This window comes from Ambystoma mexicanum, chromosome 12, assembly GCF_040938575.1.
Source record: "Ambystoma mexicanum isolate Mex_15411 chromosome 12, UKY_AmexF1_1, whole genome shotgun sequence".
NCBI lineage: Eukaryota > Metazoa > Chordata > Amphibia > Caudata > Ambystomatidae > Ambystoma > Ambystoma mexicanum.
In genome coordinates this window covers 690,614,606-690,637,013 of record NC_090936.1, presented here as the reverse complement: position 1 = coordinate 690,637,013, position 22,408 = coordinate 690,614,606, and positions in this window count along the sequence as shown.

The window sequence follows — 22,408 nt, the reverse complement described above, 5'->3', positions numbered from 1 at the left end:
TCAGTGTTGGAACCAGTTACGTCACTGGTTCGTATCTCCCAAGCCCAATGCTGCGGCGCGGATGAATGTTCATTCAGGTGAGTCTTTATATAGCACTGAGGATTCTCCTCAGTAAGTGTTCATACCTTCGGTCTGTCCTTCTTGCTTCAATGCACTGTTTTATGCCTTCCTTTCTGCACTATTTGTTTGTATGCACTTATTGTCCTTCTAATGCTCGCTGTTCTTCACTTGCAGGCCTGCCCGTGTAGGGATGATGGAATAAACAAATGCATGCAGCAGCGAAACAGGTTTGGTAATGCTTCTGTAACGTGCTCTACCTTCTGTGTGTCCGCGGTATTTGTTATGGCCTGTCCGTTGCTTTACAGGTGTCTGCCGACTCGTGCTGATGATGCCGAGTGGATCCACAACTGTAATCAGAGCCAGGTAATGTTCTTCTATTCGCACAGTGTTCTTAAAATATGCGTGATGATGTTCTGTTGAACTGTGCTTACTGTTTTATTTCTTTTGCAGGTGTCTGCTGAAGTCGCGTTGCTGAAGCAGAGTGAATCCTGAAGCCGTGCCGGAGTCGAAGAAGCTGTGATAACAGGAGCTGAATGCCGGTCGTCTGAATGAAGTCGCTTGAGTATTCCTGCAACTCCGGTTCATACGAGGCTGGAGCGGAACATGTTGTTTCAGCTCGTATTTCGCATAAGCATTACATCCCTCCTCAGAAGACCTTGAAAGGTGACAACTAGCTTTACCTAGCTACCCTCAACTCTCGCTCTGTTGTTAAGCACTCCTCTGATATCTGTCTCTTTCTTGAAGACTTTGACCTTGACGTTCTCACTCTCACTGAGATGTGGATCACTGCCAGCTCTGTCATTGCATTTGACACATTCCTCCCTGAGGGCTACTCGATCCTCTCTAAGCCCAGGCCTAAACGTCTGGAGGCGGAGTGGCCTTGATCATCCCTGAATCGTCTCTGCTACTATCATTCCCAATCATACCTACTCTTCCTTCTAATGCCTCATCTGCAGGCTTGGTGTCTCTCCAAGTCTCTCGTTGACTTTTGCCACCATCTACAGGACCCTTGCTCTGATCTCCCTCTTCATCTCTGAGTGGTGTGACCTCACCTCCTCTCTTCTTGCCTCCACCTCCAAGCTTCTCCTCCACGGAGACATCAATATTCACCTTGACTCGCCTGATTCGACCACTGGATTCTTCCACAACCTCTGTGACTTTCTTTCCCTTACAATTCATCCCTCCAGTCCAACGCACTCAGCCAGACATACATTGGATGCTCTCATCTCAGCAGACATCCCCATCTCCAAACTTCTCACTACACCTCTTCAGGTCTGACCATGCTCTCGTTTCCTCTCACATCGATCTCTTAGGTCCCATGGCTATGCCTCTGCCTGCACTGCCAGTCTCCTTCTCTATCGTTCGAGTGATGAAGTGAGTGTCAGTTGCTGATTTTGCCACCACTTTCATTCTCCCTCCTACTCCTGCCACGGACCCCCACACTGACTCGGTTCCTGTTAATCTTAACCTCTCTATCACCAAAACCCTGGACAACCTTGCCCCTGTCATGAGAATCTGCATGAAGCCTGCCTCCAAGTACAACAATTGGTTTGACTCTGACCTAGCCTGTCTGAAACGCAAGTGGCAGGCATCGGGCACATCCTCTAACAGACTGGCCTGCTGCCTGCACCAAAGGCAATACAGACTCTACATCTGCTCGAAGAAGAGGGCCCATATCCAAGCCCAAAACTCTGGGGCCACTAACAACACAGGTGATCTGTTTAAAAACTGCAAGGAACTCACCAATCCTACTGCAGTCTCCACAACTCCTCTGCCATCCTTGACCCTCTGTAATTCACTGGTCTCCCACTTAACCAAAACTCATAACATCCTGTCCTCACTCTCCTATACTCTCCTCCCTCCCCAGCTTTCAGGCCTTCCTTGGCACCCTCTCCCCTTCCCTCCTACTCTCCCCTTTCTTACCCATAGAGGTCTCTAGACAAATCCTCTCTATGAAAGTCTCCTCCAAGCAGGCCCCCTCTTGTCCTCCACAACTGTCAAAGAAAGGATTGCCTCCCTGTGCCAGCCTTGGCCGATTTCTATAATCACTCCTTTGCCACTGGCTCCTTCCCGCTAACGCTCAAGCACTCCCTTGTGCATCCTCTCCTCAAAAAGCTGTCTGCCGACCCCTCCTGTTCGGATAACTACCGCCCTATCTCCATTACTCCCTTCTTGGGCAAACTCCTGGAGAAGCTGGTCATCTCTCAACTGATCCAACACACTGAAACTGTTGGTTGTCTCCACGACAACCAGTCTGGCTTCAGAGCAGCCAGAGCCACTGAAACTGCTCCACTGAATGCCTGTGAAGACTTGCTCTCAAATCGCGATTCCAACTCTCCATCAGTTCTTATCCTTCTGGATCTTTCCTCTGTCTTCAACACGGTTAATCATGCCACCAACTGGGCCCCTTTTTCTCCCCTATCACACACTCCACCTGTGGCGTCCCTCAAGGCTCTATCCTCTCGCCGTGGCTCTTCAACATCTACCTTGCCCTTCTGGCCCACCTGATCTCCTCCTTCTCTCCTTAATTGCAGTGTTATGCAGATGACACACAGATCTCCTTCAAGCGTCCCTCAACTGCCTCCTCTTCCTCTTTCCTCTCACTGACTGCCTGACTGCTATTCAGGCAAGGTGTGCTACCAATGATCTCTGCCTCAGTGCCATTAAGACTGAGATCCTTCTCATTGGGACCCCAGCTCCCTCCTTCCCTGCTACCCTCAGGCCACCCTATATGGAGCCCCTCCCCTCACCCTCTTGTGAGGCAAAAAACCTTGGTGTCATCTTTGACTCCTCTCTCTCCTTCTCTCCTCACATTGTGAACCTTGCAGTGAAGACTCACTATCAGCTGCACCTCTTCAGAGGAATTCTCCCTCTCTTCACCTTCCCCTTGAAATTCAATATCTCCAGAGCTCTGGTCCTCTCTAGGCTGGACTACTGCAACAGCCTCTTCCCCAGTCTTCCTTTATCCTCTCTTCGCCCCCTTTATCTAATCCAGAATAGGACTGCAAGACTTATCCTTGGCCTCAAGCCCAGCGACCGCATCTCTCCACCCCTAACATCTCTCCACTGGCTCCTAGCTGCTGCTAGGATCAAGTTCAAGACCCTCTGCATCATCACAAGGCTTTCTGGGGCCTGGGATCCAACTCTCTCTCTCCCTAAACTCCTCTTTGCTAAAGCCCTTGGGTCTTCTAGCACCATCTCTCTGCAGGTCAGATGCTTCTCTCAGCAGAGAACGGGGGGTAGATCTTTGTAATGCTAGTGTGTAAAATGCGAGCCAGAATGACATGGCATCGATGTGCAGCCATTTTGAATACTCATCTACCATTGCAGTAATAAGGTCTGCACTTCTGTGGGCCTCACAGAGTGAACAAGTAGCAGGGAAAACAGAGCAAGGTCACAAAGATATTTTGCAAGCAGACTGATAACAGAGTATAGTTATTGTATTGTCCAGTGAAGGACGGATACAGAAGGGGAGTTGGAGCGCGCTGTAGCTGCACGATAAGGGGTTTGGGAATGCATGCAAGTAAAGAAGCGCTGGGTTTTTCCACTTTCAACTGGATTTTTCCACCCTTTGTCTCTTTGACTTGTAATATGCCTTTCGGCCGAGGGCAGAACGCAATTTGAAGGGTGTGGGGGGAGGTGCCCCATAAAGGAGAGGGCATCACGAAAGGTGGTTGTTGGATGTTGAACCCCGGGGGTTGCAGTCTCGCTGATAGGGAGGATGCTCTGCTTCAGACCCCGTTGATCAGAGCAATCTCTTTGCCTACCTGCTGAGGGACTAAGCAGTGTTGTTTGGTGGCCAAGATGAAGCTTTCTTCTGCTTCCTGGATCACGGTGATGACATTTATATTCTAATCTATCTATCTGCATATACATGTTTGTATGTATTTGTGTTCTATTTGTTTATTATTAGCTATATAATATGAATAAATGGCCTATATTGAGACATTTTTTATAACCTTGTATGGTGTGTATCTCTTCTGCTAGTCTGAGTCCAATTATTTGTTATTTCGAGATGGAGCTGGGGAGATGTAAGTGTTGGTGTTCTTCCCTTATAGCCACATAGACGCAATGCAATCTTCTTCGCAGGAGCCTCCCTCTAGAATGGTTTCCCTACCCCTCTCAGACCTGAGCCAGATCTCCTTAAGTTCCCGAAGCTTCTCAAGACCCTCCTTTTCTCTTCTTCCTTCCCTCTCCCCATCCCCTGCTAACACCGCTGTCTGCGCAGTGACTGGCTGCCTGGTTCCCTCTGAGTTCTACAGGTTACTAGACCCTCCCTGCCCAGTCCACCCACCTCCTCACACTTAGCATGTGGACCCTCACCCCACTGCTCCCCATGCAATCCCTGGTGCTTGACCTCCTGGCCTCCCCTTATCACTCGCCTAGTCCCTGTGCCCCCCCCCTCCTCCATCTCTCCTGTCACTTCCACTCTCCCCTCTTTACCTTGCACTTCCCCTCACACCCTAGCAATTTTCATTTTGTGCAGACCGCCCCCCACCTCCACACTTCTTGTTACTGGACTTGCACGATTCCGGATGTCACAAGGCCTAGTAGGACTGTTATTGTTATCTTTCTTCCTTGTTGCCCCACCTTTTCTTCTTGTGGCGCCTTGAAACACAATTTGTTGTATAGGCACCTTAGAAATATCCAATAAATAAATAGTCTTAAACATCTGGAGATCGGCAGCAGGTTGCAGACCCCTGCTTTAAGCGATAGTGTATATGCTCAGATGTGGCTGCCCTGCCTGCTACACCTGCACCTTACTGAGTACGCCCAATAAGGCTTTACCTGATAATGTCAAGGCTAGGATGGCGAGTGTGGACCACTTTCAACTCTTCCTTTCACGTATACTTAACAAGGGGATTCAGACCTATACAATGTATCTTTATCTGTGAGGAAGCCGTGTCTACCCTGTCAGAACTTGTCGCAAGTTGGACTGATAAATACTGACATGACAACCTTTTTTTCAGAGGGCAGCTTGATATGCTAATTTCTGGTGACACCACATTTAGTTGGTATGTTAATGTGAGCCCTCACTTTTTTCTTTAAGACTTGACCGCTGATTGAATCAAAAAAGTGAAAAGCATGGATTGCTGTAAGTATAGCTCTGTTTGATCATCGCAGACGTAATACACCTATTTTTACGATATTATGTTACTCCCGAATGTATTGCTTGCCTTATTGCAATGTGAAGTTCAGACCATGTTCTGCTATAAATATAATCCGACATTAAAGGGGAGCATGGCACAGTGATGCCAAGCAGTAGCAGCAGCATCGTTTAAGAGATTAGTACCCTGCTATGATCGTTCACATGAGTAGAAAGAAGACCCTTTATGCTGCCAAGTTCAGATCTTGCTCTGCTATTGTCTAGAATAATGGCTGCAATCCCCCACATGAAAAGTAATTTCTATCATTACAACATCATACAAGCAGCAGCTTGATCATCCTTTCTGCCATTAGTGCACTGCTGAATGCAAGGTCTAAATGGTCCCCGTCTGATTAGGGCGCACGTGCACCCACTGGGGACTGGAGGGAAGCCCACACAATGTATCTGCAAGTCACAGGAACAAAGAGCTGTAATTGCTTCTTCCAGCTTCGCCTCGTTTTTCAATGAGCACTTAATGCATCTCGCGCAAGAAAGGCGAGGGCTGCTTGAAGAAAAGAGATTTGCAAAGTTGTGACAAGCAAGCATATATTGTGCTTTCAAGATGCCACACAGTTGTCGCTGACTCTGCCACGCAGTTTTGTTTTCTATTCCCAGCGGATGGGATATGGGTTTACACTGTTTGTACAGGGATTTTAAGATTCCAGGTGTTTTGTGTAAACGTTTATTTCAACGAGTGGCTATACAACTGTGTTTATATATCGGATTTTGATTCTTGTATTGCATACAAATTGCTCTCAGATAAGTGACACGCGCCATTGAGTAGCTCCCACATTTTACACATGAGGAGAATGACTACAAGTCAGTGGTGGATGTGTTTTACCTCTTAACCTTCATTTGCTTTGGCGCCCAGCCAGCGTCCAGACAACTATTTTACGTTTTGTTCTCATGTGGGGTACTGCATGTTGTGCGGATAACTTTTGCTCCAAGTGACGGAATTGAGAATAGGGCTGTGCAGCCTAAGGACTCCTTCCCACACAAATCTTGAGGTTGTTAACTATCTGCCTCCGGCTGTTGCTCTGTCCTAGTGACCTCCCACCATGGCACTTTCCTCCTGGACTCCCATGAGCACTTGTCCATCCGTTCTTTTATGGAGTTCTTTCACTGCACAATGCATATGTGCATTTATAGGAGCACTATGTATAATTTTTTAGTACAAGTATATAAAATGCAGAAGCGAAAGTTTTGTCGAACATTGTTAAGTGGCAGCTAGTGGGTGGACATTTAATATGTTGATAGGCTATATGTAGAGCTTTTTTAAGTGATTGATGGATGTATGTGTGAATGGTTTAAATCAGGCAATGAGGGAGTGTTACAAACATAACTAAAAAGAGTAGAAGGGCTGTGTTTTGTGATGGTGTGCACGTGCAATCCGGGTTTCCTAATAAGGCATGGGCTAGATAGGGGAATGCGGAGGCTGTGGATAATCACAAAGGGCAATGGATTATGGTGTTTATTGTATACTAGAGGAGAATTTGAGTCGGAAAATTGTTTCTGTGCTTTTCTCTTTTTCTCTAGTATACAATTGTCCATTATTCCATTAGCATAGTAGAAAGTGCTAATGCGAATGTTGGAGAATCATATTGAATGTAAATACTTCACTGAAAAATGTAAAGTAGATGGAGTCTATGAGCTTATTTTTTTAGTTCTATTTTTTAACTATGAAAAGTGGTTCCTAAAGGAACCCTTTTTTAATGTTCTTATTTGTGTTTAGGAGAGGCCAGAAAGTAAGGTGGGGAGGGAAATGAGGGAAGGGGTACCAACCACAAATATGGAGGAGCAGGTGGACAGGGGAAGATGTTGCGCATGTGTTACATCTAAGCTGGCGGGCAGTGTTTCTCATGCTCCTTGATTACAGCTTCAGAAGCACTTGCAAATTGTTCCCCCCTGCAGAGTAGTGTGTTGCAGTATATGCAGAGTACTGTTGTCTTCGAAAGATATGGATCAACAGCCTTTTTCTTTTTGCTTGCAAGGTAGCTGGTGGGATTTTGTGTCGCTCAGATGTAGGCTGTGTGGTTACAGTATTGGTTGAGGAAGATGAGGTAAAGGAAGACAGCCTTCTATTTCCTAAGAAAGGAACAGCCTTTCTGAGAGCATTGCGGTGGTTGGGTTTGGTGTGGCGGCGCATGGAGGTGGTCCCGTACGAGTACTGCCCAGGTAGTCTGAGTACAACCTTGCACTCAGTGTATTTCACTTTGGTAGCTTTAGCCTTTGCTACATTCCCAACAGTGGTAAAGAACTGCCACACTAATGATTCTCTCTGGGTGCTTCTACCTCATCTTCATGGTCCTCTTCATTGTCTTTTGAAGTATTGTGCTTCTTTCATTGTGCAGGTCCTCACGCTGGTGGTGGCTCTTTGGGATGAGGGATGGCAATAGCTGGTGCCATTTGTAAGCTAAAGAGCAGTTTTGCTAATATTCTTCGAAGTATGTGCTGTTTGCTATATTGTTAATGGATAATGAGTAAGAATAGGTGTAGGAGCTGTGCAAGGGTACATTTTGAGCTCCAAAGTTCCTAGATGAGCAGGAAAATGCAGTTTCAAACTGTTTGCGATTATGCTGCGTGCGCAAGGTCACATGACACGGTCTGGAAAGTCTGCAATCATGTCAGATGTTTGCGGACGTCAATGAACACAAAAACAGTGGGAAAAGTTGCAAAAAGTGTATTGAAGTGTTAGTTTTAAGGTCAAACTTTGTAAATTGGACAAAAATGTTGCTATACTGGGTTAAGTATGATATTTGTAAGTTGTAGGAAATTAGGGTCCACTGGTAAAAACCCATGACATCCACTGAAGAAACATTGTTAAAGGGACGTTATAGTTACAAGTAAAACCAAAACCCCCCAGAAATTTGCTAGTTATGGTAAGCTAAGCAATGTTTAATAAACAGTCCCTACAATGGGTTGTGTTTATAATGTTGATAGCAATATGTTAGGGGTGATTGGGAAAACCTATCATGAACTACTTCATGTATTAAAGAATGTACTCATGTAAACAAAACATTACATTGGTATTAAAAGAGGAACCTAATCATACATACATATAGGCTATGGTTGCAGCATGCACCATAGAAGTACAATATTTTTAATTTGGTAATTTCCAATAGTAAAATAATAAATGCTACCTTATGAGAGTTTTGAGTAATGTTATTATTGTAATAAATAGGTGGCAAGTGAAAAATAACTACACACTTGTGTTATTAGAAAAATACATATAAAAGCCCACAATGCATACAAGTTAGAAAGGAGGAAAGAAAGAGCACAAACAATGACAATTACATTGGAGTTAATCATCATGTACAAAAATGTAATTTTGTGTTTGAGGCCTGTGTATTGCCTCATGCTTGTGATTAAACACTAAGGAAACTACTTTAAGAACATAGAAAGGTTAATGTATACATATATTGTACCTTTTACATTTTGGAAATTCTAATTGTCAGTGAAAACAAAATTATGTTAGTAAACAAAAACAAGTGGCCCAGATATGTGATGTCATCGGTGATGTCATCAATGACTTTTGTGGTGTCATCTTTAATGTCCTGGGTGTTATTCTTAGCAGCGCACAGTGGTGGCACGAGTTATGGTTGCTTAGCTTACAATAGCTGGTGAATTTCTGGGGTGTTTTAGTTTTACTTGTAACCATAACGTCCCTTTAACAAAGTTTTTTCATTGAATTTCATAGGTTTTTATTAGTGCAACTTAACCATAAGCTCCCTTCAACAAAATGTTTTTGGTGAATACACAGTATAAATATATCATATTTTTATAATGTATTAATATGAATTTAAGTTATATTCATTGTGTGTGTGGGTGTACATAAATACATACATGCATACAGAAATCTAGGGTAGTATTGGTGCTTTATCTGGATGCAGTTCTCTGTAGGCCAATATACAGTCTCTGCCATATTTCCACAGTTCAGTCATTTGCATATGTTCATGCATTACAGAAAGCAATTAAGAATAAAAAGGGAGATTATGCAGGATGGAGTTCAGAAAAAGCCTTACTTCAGTCTGAGGTTGCAGTGAAATGAGATAGTAAAATCTAAACTGTATGTTCAATGGTACAGATATCTCCTGCCATGAGTTTGGGGATGGGGGGGTCTTAGCAGTGCACAGTGGTGGCGCAAGTTATGGTTGCTTACCTTACCATAGCTGGTGAATTTCTGGGGGGATTCCGGTTTTACTTTTAACCATAACGTCCCTTTAACAATGTTTTTTTTCCTGAATTTCATAGACTTTTAATAGTGCAACTTAACCACAAGGTCGCTTTAAAAAAAAAAGAAAATCACTGCAACATAATATAATGAATAGAAATATATGTATAATACATTTTCCATTATATTTATTACATGTATTTATTATATTAATTACATTTAGACATCCTATGTTATATGTTAGAATGTACTAATTATATATATTATATATATTTATGGTATATATGGCATACAAACATATCTGATATCATAAAAAATACATATAGAAGAAATATGAAATGTATATAGCATACATTTTATTATTATATATGTTCATTATGTTTATTTGTTACATTTATTTTATAACTGTATTATTTTATATTAGTTATTAATTGTTTATGGTGGGAAATGTATTTATTATATTTATTATGCTAATCTGGAACACATTTTCTTGGCATTGAACAAGATATAATGGTTGAACAGGCACATATGCATGACTTTTGGGTTGCAAGGACAAAGTCAAGACTTCAATCTAGAGTGCAGAAAAATGGGGGAGGTTTAATATAAAATATACATACTATATAAAAGAGAGTCAATATGTATTTGAAAACAACTAGTCTAGATATGGTCGTGAACAAAAATAAGTGGCCCAGATATATGATGTCATCAGTGACATCATCAATCAAATGAGTGATGTCATATTTAATGTCCTGGGTGTTAGTCTTAGCAGTGCACAATGGTGTCGCAAATTATGATTGCTTACCTTGCCTAAGGGCTGTAGCACGCTCTACAAATCCCAATAAATAAATAAACAAATAACTGGTGAATTTCTGGGTGTTTTTGGTTTTATTTGTAACCATGACGTCCCTTTAACAATGTTTTTTCACTGAATTGCATTGGTTTTTGTTAGTGCAACTTAACCATAACGTCCCTTTAACAACATTTTTTCAATGAATGTCATAGGTTTTTACCAGAGCAATTAATTTGCTTCAAGTTCCTTATACCTATTTTTAATCAGTATACCTAATAAATTACACTTACCCACAATGTAGCAGCTGTGAAGTCCGCAGACAGTACAAATGTCTGGGAAACATCAGATGGCATCAACAAAACCCAGAAGCACAGGGGGCAACATAAAATGTTGTACCCTTCAACCCACAAAAACATATACATAAAACAACATTACTTATATTTGCTACAGACAAATATACCTTTTTGTACAATTCAACATTTAAAAATGTGGAACTATTGGTTCATTTATCACACAATATTGTAGAATGCACCAAGCACAAACCATAACTGTACCCCTCAAATTACCATTTCATTACAACTCTTCATACAGACTAAGATCGACTAACAACTCATTTCGAAACAATCTCTCACCAAATAGTAAGTACAATGCATTTATTTCTTTATCATTACCATGCATTATATAAACATGTGTCATAAAGAAATATTACAATTTTTTAGTTGGACAGAAATGGCAAACACGCTTGAAAGGCTGGAGGAATACTTCACAAAAGAAGGCATCAGTGATGATGCAATCTCTAATGGTGAGCAATACATCTTTTAATAGAAACAAATAATGTACTTTATAAACAGCTAATTGAAATAATAATGTCTTCTTTTCTTATAGTACATTCTTTACTTGAAGAAAGTTCAACAATGAATTATGAAGAAACAGAGCAATCCCAAACACTATCCCAATCCCCAAAATGTACATAATGAACTAATCATTTTGTCTGACGAGTTGGATACACTCACTCATAATTCTAAAGAACTTTTAATTTACGTAAAAAATCATGTTATATGAAATGTTAATTATCACTGTCCTACTTACACCTGTCCCCATTGCCTCCAGCAATCACCCCAATCAGATTCTTAACATGTACAGGAAGGACCGTTTGATGAAACTTCTCTCCCTCCCTCCACCAATCATGACTTCCCATAAATTCTAAATTCTCCCATTTATGTTTCCCATTCCGATACACCATCCCTTTCATGAATAAAACATTGTTGTTCTACTATAAATGTCTTGTATATTGTTGTGTAATTTTTTAAAATATATTTTAAAAGCCCAACTAATAGTCCATGGGCTATACGACTGTCCGGGATGTCCGTCTCAAAATGGGGGTTTTCCGCAGACAGCACACCATGTCCGTTCTTGCATGACACACTTTTAATTAGTCCGCTGACAGCGTGCCCTGTTGCAGACACCAATGCGCATGCCCCCTGCGTCTTCCGCCCAGTGGGTGTATGCGGGTTGCCATCAGCACTGCAGACGTCCCCAGACGTCGTCATGTGACTGCACCGTTGTGGCGTGACGGCCTGAGGGCCTGACCGCGGACGGTGTTAGTGCTCTGCTGACTGCCTAAAACTGCATTTTCCACTAATCTAGGGTATTTCAAGTTGAAAGTTTACCCTTCCAGAGACCGATTCTTATTTGATCTCTCAACTTTTTACAATTTTTCAAGGCCTATTTCGACTCTGTATTCTGCGACAGTCAAGTGGCCCGCGGCCGGATTCTCCGAAGGTACTGTAAGGAACTAATGGTGGCAACAGTAAAGACAGACACAAGTGATCACAGTTCAAGGGTGTTTATTAAACTGTATATGCGGGTTGGAAAAACGCCTAATCTAAACCTAAATCTAAGATGGGAGCAAGCTATGACCATCAAATAATAATAAGGCAGCCCTAGTGGCATCTTGTCAAATAAAAGGGCCTATACTAAAAAAAAACCTATTGCCAGTCCTTACAACTAAATACAAAAGGTTGTGGGATAGTATTCACAGGAAAGAAAGAAATGTTCACAAATGATAAGTCAGGATGCAGTAGTCGGGGGGTCTCCTTTCCCCATGTCTTGAGCACGGGACAAGGCAGGACTCTTGAGCACAGCACACACTCAAGCTTTCCTAGCATGAGACTATAGTTCCTCTCTCAGGTATCAGGACCTTTGTTGGTTAAGTCTCTTTTATACAAAATGTCTCTTGCCTCCGAGGACCTGATGTGTTCCAAAAATATTAAACAAAAGCTCCTTTCTGCTTGCATGTTGGGTGATGCCTTTTCGCCCCTGAAGCCCCCTCTTCCGGGCTCAGACCCTTCAGGTATGTTGGCCTCCCTTCGTCGGGTTCACTACGGCTTTCCAAATCAATTCCACTTATGGCAATCACAAATCTCAATGTCTTTTTAAACAGTTCACTGTGGACATCCCTCTGCCGGGTTCAATTTTGTCAACACACTTCATGAGGACTTTACGCTTCACCCCTTTACATCAGCACCCCTCCGTCTGGTTCACTACTGTCAACTTTACATTTCCTTCTACTTTCTTATGATGCACGATTCACTTCCCTTGGGTTTTCACTGGTTTGCCGGTCAAAGACTTTTGACTGTACAGAGGATTTTGCTAGACCCCTGTATGACCACTTTGACCTTTTCCTTGTGGCTTTCCTAGTGCCTTCTGGTATTGGAAGTTTCAACAAATGCGGGATCAACCAGAGTCTCTTGAATGAGCACCAACGTTGTGCTGGACCCCTTTGCCGCTGGTTTCCCTTAATGTTAGCAGTTCTTTGAACTTCCCTTATTTTGCCATTTGCAACTTTCATTCATCACAGTTCGGTTTCTTATTGTTTCTCTTCTCAACTCACCAGCTGTGATGAACCACTTGGCTTTTCTTGTCTCTGCAGTAAAGGATGGTACCACGGCAGCAAGTGTCTCTCCCTGGCTTGGTTATCAGCGGAGGGGGGCTCTATGTACTGTTGACATCTGCTGCAAAACACACCAACCATTGTTTGCGGTCTTACGATTCCTTCCACAGAGGTTGTTGCGGATCTGGCACAGAAAGGGGAAGGTAGCTACTCTCATTGTCACCCTTTTGATTGTTGCCCCCTTTCTCCTCCACTTGAACTGCCGCACTTGGATAGCTGTCTTGTGGTGCGGTCTGTCTTGCTCGTAGTGGGCTATTGTGCTCCACCTTTTATTCCTGTGGGGAAGGGAAATTGCTGTCAGGTGTGTGTAATTCTGGTTAATTTCCTGACCCTTGTGTTGGGACATGTCAGGTAAACGGCTCTGATGTTTGTCCATCATCTTTTGTGGTGTGCGAAAGTGTTCATGTCAGAAAAAGGGGACCGGGGGTGCAGTGTTTTCATATCCTACATGATAGGATGGGGAAAAGGTGTTATATGAAGGGGGATACCACGGCTCACCAATTGGTGTCCCACTTCCACTCCCCGAGGACCCCCATCCAGGTGATCCTCCCTCACTGGCACACCCCCAGGAACTGGATCCAATAGCGATGGCCATGTCCTGGCCACCTAGATGACACCTTCAGGTTTCTCACAGGACCCACCCATTACTTTCAGTCATTCTCAATCTGGTAGTCCAGGAGAGAGAGCACCTGCTTTGCAGATCTATTTTGGAAACCTTATTATCTTCTTTAATGGCTTCTGTTATGGCCATTCCTCTTCCGCAGCCAGCCCCACCAATCATCATCATCTGTAGGGCTTGGAAAGAGGAACAGGCGCAAGTATGCAGAAGAGGATGAGGAGGAAGATGAAGATGGGGTAGAGGAAGTGCCTACCTCCAGTGCCCAGAGTGAGTCCTGGGTGTTGTGATTTTTCACCACCGTTGGGGGTGTACCAAAGACTCGGGCAGCCAGGGTCAGATGCACTGAATGCAAAGTTGTACTCAATCACGGAAAACCTGTGCTGTACTCCTACGGGACCGGAGCCATGTGCCGCCACACCAGATCCAACCACCCGGATGCTCTGAAAAAGGCAGTTCCTTTTTCAGGGAGAAGCAGGTTGATGGCCTTTACCCCATCTTCCTCAACCGCTCCTGTCACCACACAGACTACTCCTGTGGGGTAGAGGATCCCAGCGGCTACCTGTCATGATGCCTACCCCCGGGGGCCCAGACCAAGTCCAGCAACCCCAGAAGCAGGCATCAAGTTATCCCAAGCAAGCCCAACAACCCCTGCTAGGGGCTATTTGGGTGCAGTCCTGGCGTCTATGGTGCCAGGCTCATATGGAGAGTCAGTCTCATAGATTAAAACTTACCTGATGCAGACCATGCTGCAAGAGCTCCAAGCCAAAAGAGGCTTGGGAGGGACTACTTTATCTAGGGACTATTTTTTACTCGGGTGGGGCTGGGGAGGAATAGTCACCTGGGACTACTTTGGAGGCTATTTAAACCACGCCCGAAGAGCAGCACACGCTTCGCGTTATTCTGCATCCAGCAGCGTAACGCTCACCGTGCCTGCAAGTCTGCATCCAGCCTTCTGCCACGCCCGCCTCGAGTTTGGAGCTCCTAGAAAAAGGGAGAAAGAAGGAGAAAAGGTTAGAACAAGAGCAATACCTTTGATCCTTATCTGAATTCCCGATCCACCGCGCCTTCGAGCTGGAAGAAAGAAGTTATTTTATGCGCGTCGCCTCGCCTGCTGCAGCGCCGCACTGAACTCACCAGCCTTCGCAGCATCTTCACATTCCACCGCATCCTCCTGCATGTTCCCACCGCACTCCGGCACCTAAGAAGAAGACAAGAACAGCAAGGTGAGCCAAGGGAATACACAGAGGAATATTAGTTACCCCCCATAGACTTACCCGATTTTACCACCGTGGGTACTATTCCTCTTCACAGGTCGGCGCAGCTTCCACCGCATCTTCGCCGAACCCCAGCCCCTAAGGGGAAACAAAAGGACAGCAAGGTGAAACAAAGGGACTAACAAGGGGAACCCTCCTCACCACAATAGACTTACCTGATTTTACCGCCGGAGGTATTATTCCCCGAGACTTCATACTTTCTCGCAGCGCCTGAATAAGGGAGAAAGCAACAGGTTACATATTGACATTATTTTATCGAACTGTGTTGGATAATACAAATCCTTACCAGAATATTACCGGTTGCCACGAGGAACTCTTCACTAGGGTCAAGCTGCAACCTGCAAGGAATCGGACAAGAGTGAAAGTCAGGCATTTGAACTCTTACGAACTACATAATTCCGGCGTCTTGCCGGGAATCTCTGAGTCAATATTGTTCTGGAACTCACCAATTCCTTCGAGCCAGTGAAGTAACTGGTTATCTACGCGCCCCTGCGCTCAATGCGGGATGGAGAGCTCATCTTTTCAAACCATCAGGTGAGACTATAAGAGGGGACATCAAAGGTGATCAGTGGGGAGAACAGCGGGGGTGGGTGGATTTACGCTCAACTCCATGGGTGGTTAATTCCCTTTCTCCATTTGCAGAAGAATATTCTTACGGGCCAAGCAAACGAAGTTAGGTGGGCCAGTCCAGTCTGTCATCTCGGCCCTACGCGTCACATTGGTGGAGACCGCAGCTGTCCAGTTCAGATCGACGCCTCTGTGTGAGCCAGGTGAGCGTAACACTACCTCAAAGGTGTAAGAAAGGCATGGTATCAAACAGTAAGACAGACACAAGTGACCAGAGTTCAAGTGTGTTTATTGAACTTCAATTGTGCTTGAAAAAACGCCTATCTAACCCTAAATCTAAAGATGGGAGGAAGCTACGACCATCAAATAATAATAACGCAGTCCTAGTCGAGTCTTGTCAAAATAAAAGGGCCTATACTAATAAACCTATCCTTACTTCTAAATAGTGTGGGAAACAATGTTATGCAAAGAAAACAAGAAATATGTCAGGATATATGAGCCATTGGCAACCCTTCCCCATGTTTTCAGCACGGGACAAGGCGGCACACTTGGGCTAAGCATGCGCTCTTGCTTCTCTAACACGAGGATGCAGTTCAAATTTCTTATTTCAGAGGGCCTGATGTGACACAACAAACATTAAAGTTCCTTTCTTCACAGGATTTCACATACACAACTTCTCGGTTAATTTACTGTTGACCCCAGGTCCCTCTCCCCTGGGCTCAGACCCACTCGGACCAATTTATCTCATTTTCCAACCTTTCTTTACTTTATGAAAATTGAAATTTTAGACTGTGTGCAGGATTTTCCTCGACCCATCACAGGACCACTTTGATTCAAAATTCTGTGTTCTCTTCTTAATATAAACCTTTTTAACTTTCACTTCTGTGAATTCTTAGCTGGATACCTTACAGAGACCTTTGATTGAGCACACACATGGTGCCAGACCACTGTGTCAAAGGTATTGTATCTGGCTTTTAAAGTTTAATCACTAATCAATAGTTCAACTTTACCTGTGTCTTTTATCACACGTGTTTTAACAATGTTCGTTCCAGCGCTTGCCATGTAATGTTGCTGCTTGCAAACTTGGCTTCAACACAGACAGGCCTCATATCAGTCTCTCCAAATCACCAGCTGTATTGATTTCACTGACGCTGCTCTGTTCTTGGAGCCAAGGATGGTACCACAATGGCTGCTGCTTCTCCCCATCTAGATTATTTATGCAGGATGGCCCTGGGTATCTGCGACACACAATGCAGGATTCTTCGGCCTGGTTTGCTGGTCTGATGCATTCTAATCTCACGAGCTCTTGAAAGTAACAGTTCCTTGCCTGCAAGGTCAAGGGAAATTCCCTCCTTGCAATTTCTTCTTGGTTTGCCTTCTTTATTCTCTCGTTCAGCTGCCATCTTGAAACTGCTGTTTCCTTGTGTGCTTTGCCTGGCTCAGAGTGTGCTCTCATGCTCTGCCTTTTAACTGTGTGGGGAAGTTTAATGGAAGTCAGTTGTGAGTAATTGTCATTAATTGCTTGACTTTGCCTGACCAATGGATTGGGACAGGTCAGGTACACTCCTCGGGTGTTAGTCTGTTTTCTCCCATAGCTGGCTGTCCATGTGAAAGTGTTTGTGTTGTAAAAGGGGGCAGGGGTAGAGTTCCTAAGCATCCTGGTAGGATGGGGTAAAGGTGTTACAGGGAGAGGGATACCCTGTCTCACCATCTGGTGTCCCACTCCCATACCACAAATACCCCCTCACCCAGGTGATCTTCCCGCACTGGTCCAAACCCAGGAACTGGATCCAAAAGCAATGGCTGTGTCCTGGCCACCTGTATAGGATATGATACGATATGTTATTTATAACGCGCTTAATACCCAGAGGTTTCTAAGTGTGGACCTGGGGATCATACCTGTGTTGCTCTGTGTCATTTTGCTTCCAAGGTGAGCATGTTGCCCCTGAACTATCTTCCCGAGACAGATCCCCGGGGACTAGTGGGTGAGACTAGTGGGTGAGACACCTTCTATTTTCTCACACAGGCCACACAGAACGCAGTTGACCCTTAACTATGTTTTTACTGCGACGCACCAATCTGCAGGGCGGAGCAGTTTCATAGTGCTTTCAAGGCTGTGTTCAGGAAGCACGAGAAACCTTAAATTTAAGGCCTGCTCAACATCTTCCTCTCTACACCTCTGTCTCTGTGGTTGGTGGCCCTTCCCTCCCCCACCTTACCATGCCTCACTTGGAAAAAAACAAAAAAGCCCCCCAAAAAAATACAAAATTACAAAACATAAAAAATGGTTCCTTTGGGAGCCACCTTACACAGAGTTAAAAATAGAACTAAAAATAAAAATCAACGGACCTTTTGCAGTATGCATAGTCCGCAGACAGTATGAAATTCCACAGACACCTGAAAAATTCCAGGCGTGGGTTGGGGAATTAAAATCAATTCACTTGTTTTTCATTCAAAAATGGTGGCTCTTAAAATAACCTTTTTTTATTTTGGGGGTTTTATATACTGACCTAACAAATGTTCTAGTGAACTTAATTATTTGTTCTTACTTCACAAAAATTGCTGCATCATTTTTTTCTGTTTTTGTTTTTTATTTACTACAGCAGCCAAAAAATACTTCACAACATATTTCACAAGTTCACAAACATTGTTTCAGTGCATTTTGGATATTGAAAAGAAAAATCTGATTTCTGACATCAGTCAAATACACTCCATCTCCTCGAAAAATATTCACAATATCAAACTTGATATTTTCATTGGGAAAAGATGTAATTGTAACATCCTGCAAAAATGTACATACAGCTTTGTTTACATTGCACCTTGCTTTCTCGATTTGTGGACAAAATAAATTAGAACATTTCACAGTTGTCTTTGAGCTATTCAAGAAAACACAATCTTCGAACATGAAACATTGCAAACTGTAATGAAATTCCAGTGACATAGCCAAAATTCTTGCCTCCACAGTGAACATCAGTTATGTATGGATGCTTCAAAGTAACCATAGTTTCACAAAACAGAAGCAAGTCTGCCCACTTCATTCTTCGAACTCCATACCAGGAAACGTCAAATTCTTCAAATACAAGATTCACAGGTACTCCACACTGCCCACAATACACCTTCAACCAATGGATCCATGAATCGCCCACCATCCAGACATTCTGCTTCCTCAAGGCCATACCCATAGCTATCTTCACAGCACACAACAAAGACAACTCTTGCAACCCTTTCTTTCTGTACACCACAACCAGGAAACCTGATTGGCTGATCATCCAATCTCTGCGGACGTTCGCGACAGTCAGTGGACTCGGCAGTGAAAAAATCAATGGCCCCTTTGCAGCCTGCATAGTCCGCAGACAGTGCGGTGATCCATGAACACCGTGAAATTTCCTGGATTGGGGTTAGGGTAATTAAAATAATTTAAATTGTTTTTCGTTCAAAAATTGTGGTTCTTAAAAGAACCTTTTTTCTGTTTTTGGCTTTTATATACTTGGTTTAATTTTTGGTTCATATACTCAACTAACAAATATTCTAATGAACTTAATTATTTGTTCTAACTTTCTGTAGCGCTCACCTGATTCCCACGGAGGCGCCGATCTGTTCTGGACTGCTATTACCTCTTCTAAGGTGATGCGGAGGACTCGGAAGACGGACTGGACCGGACCCCCAAACCTCGCCTGTCTGGCCCGTAGAAGAATCCTTCTGTAGATGGAAAAGGGGATTAACTGTCTGCTGGATAATGTGTCGGATTTCCCCCTTCCCCCTCTCACACTCCTCGAACCCCCTCAGCGATTCCCCGTAGAGTCTCACTTTTGAGTCTGAAAGGACAAGCTCTCCATCCTGCTTCCGATGCAGGGGCGCGTTGATTTCCAGTTACTTCACTGGATCTCGGGTTTGGTGAGTATTCAACTCCGCTTGACTTTTCCGATATGAGGCCGTAAGTATTCAGTTGCAAAAGTCAAGCCTTAATTGTCCGTTGTCCTTTTCTCTATTTCAGATGTAGGATGAAGACTCCGTGTAGAGGAATGGATTCACCGAAGGTAACTCTGGTAAGTCTTTTTGATGGATGGTTCCCTTAGTGATCTTGCTTTCACCCACTAATGCATGTGTCTTTTTCCCCTTAGGGGCCGGGGTACGGAAGTGCCAAAGAAGCGGCGCCGACCCGAGGTGAGGAAAGATTCTCCCAACAATAATCAGGTAAGTCTTAAGGTGGAAGAATCAGGCCTTCCTCGATCTGTTCCTTCGCTCACCTTTGTTTTGTCTCTTTTTCCCCTTAGGGGCCAGGGTACGGCTGTGCCAAAGAAGTGGCGCCGACCCGAGGTGTGGAAAGATTGTCCCAACAAAAATCAGGTAAGTCTTAAGGTGAAAGAAGCAGGCCTTCCTCAATCTGTTCCTTCGCTCACCTTTGTTTTGTCTCTTTTTCTCCTTAGGCGCTGAAAGGCGACGGATGGTGCCAATGGTCGCTGAAGAGCACGAGGGCGCCTCGTCAAGGTGAGTGGAACGCGGCGCTGCAGCGAGCGATGCGATGCGCTTCTAAAAATAATGTCTTTTCTCAGGATCGTCGGAGTGATGGTTCCGGACTCCGGATGGAGGTAGGTAAAGTTCAATTATTCACCTTTCTCTCCTTTCCTTCCTTTTCAGGTGTTCCAGGTTGCAGGCTGGTGTGGCTGGAGCCAGGATGCAGGAGCAGACACGGTGAGCGTCCAGCTGCTAGATGCAGAACAACGCGAAGCGTGAGCTGCTGTCTGGGCGTGGTTTAAATAGCCCCCAAAGTAGTTCCAGGTAAGTATTCTTCCTCAGCCACGCCCGAGTGGTAAAATAGTCCCATAGATAAAATAGTCCCTTTCAGACTTCAAGGAGGTCTGGATCCGGCAGCATGGTCTGCATCAGGTAAGTCCATCCAAGCACTCCCATAATGAGCCTGGCGCCTATGGTGTCAGGACTGATGCCTTCTATGAGCCTGGCGCCAAAGGTGCCAGGACAATGTCCAAAGAGCCCCTATACGGGGTTGCTGAGCCCCTATAAGGGGTTGCTGGGTCCCTCCCTGGGGACATGATGTCTGCTTTCGGGGACTCTGGCCCTGAACTGGCTTCCCGGGAGTAGGCATCATGACAGCACTCTCCCCCAAGGCCCCTCCCAAGATTGTTCCCTCTGGGGGTTTTGGTTTGTTTGGGAAGATCCGGTGGAATTTCTTAATTAATCGAGGTGCATGTACATGGTCACTGGGTTCCCACGACCTCTCCTGAGGCCCGTATCCCTTCCAATCGATTAGATAGAAAAGTTTTGACCTTAACATCTTTGAATCTAAAATGTTCTTCACCTCGAATTCAGGTTCTCCATCTATTTTAATGGGTTCTGGAGGCTTGATTAGACTGGTTCCAGGTTGCACTTGTTTCAAAAGTGACACATGAAAAACAGGGTGAATTTGCATGTTAGCTGGTAAATCAAGTTTAACGGCCGCTGGATTGATTATGGCCGTAATGGAGTAAGGCCCCAGATATTTTGGATTAAAAGTTCCAGGTCCCTTGAGCGATAAGTGCCTCGTAGCCAGCCATACTTGGTCCCCAATCTGGTACTGAGGTGCTTCACTCTGATGCAGGTCAGCATTCTTCTTGTATTTTCTCTTGGCTTGTTGTAAATGTGTAGTTGCTTCTTTGAAGGCTTGGATAATTGTAGAATGCAGATGGTCCACTGCGGGCATTCCGAGGCATTCCGAGGCCCAGTTCCAGAGTGTACCGAATTATTATATGCATATTCGGCTATCCAAAGAATGTCTTTCCAGTTACTTTCAGATTGCTGCAACATACACCGTAAATATTGCTCAATGGTCTGATTCGTCCTCTCTGTTTGACCATCGGTCTGAGGGTGGTGACTAGTCGATAATCTTACTTCGATTTGTGCCAATTGACAACATCTACGCCAAAAGTGGGAAATGAATTGGCTTCCCCGGTCTGAGATTAGTACAGACGGGAATCCATGTAAGCGAACAATATTTTCAAGGAATTCTTTGGCTAGAACTGAAGCTGAAGGTAAACCTTTCAATGGAATGAAGTGGGCCATTTTGGAAAATAAATCCACAATAACAAGAATAGTGTTATATCCTTGACAAGGAGGTAAGTCCGTAATAAAATCCAATGACAGGGTGTGCCAAGGTGCTGGCGGAATGTCTAAAGGTTGAAGGAGACCGGCTGGTCTTTTCTTTTGGCCTTTATTTTGGGCGCAAACACCACAGGACATCACAAATGATTTAACATCTTTTCGCCAAAAAGGCCACCAGAATTGTCGTTTCACCTTTTCTTCCGTCTTGGCAATACCGGTGTGCCCCTCTATTAGTGTATCATGATAACGAGAAATAACGAGCTCTTGTAATTCCTTGTGTGGAAGAAATAAGCGCCCTTGGAAATAAGGTAAATCATTATTTATAGTAAAGTCAGATCCCTTTTGTACCCAATCCTGTAAGTCTGTAGGGTCCAGGAGTTGTTTAACTCTAGCTTGAATGTCTTCAAGCGTTTGTAAAGAAGTCATGCCCAAAATTCTCTGTTCGGGAATTATCGGTACAGGTTCTGAGTTAGTATCAGTTTCTCCCATTCCTATTCGGGATAGAGCGTCCGCTTTGCCATTCTTACAGCCAGGACGGTAGGTGATTACAAAATCGAATTCCGCAAAAAACAAAGCCCAACGGAGCTGTCGAGATGACTGAGCCTTGGTGGTCTTTAAATACTGTAAGTTCCGGTGGTCGGTGATCACTGTGATGGTATGTCTAGCGCCAAGGAGATAATGCCGCCAGGCTTTAAAGGCGGATTTAATGGCTAACAGTTCTTTGTCAGTGAT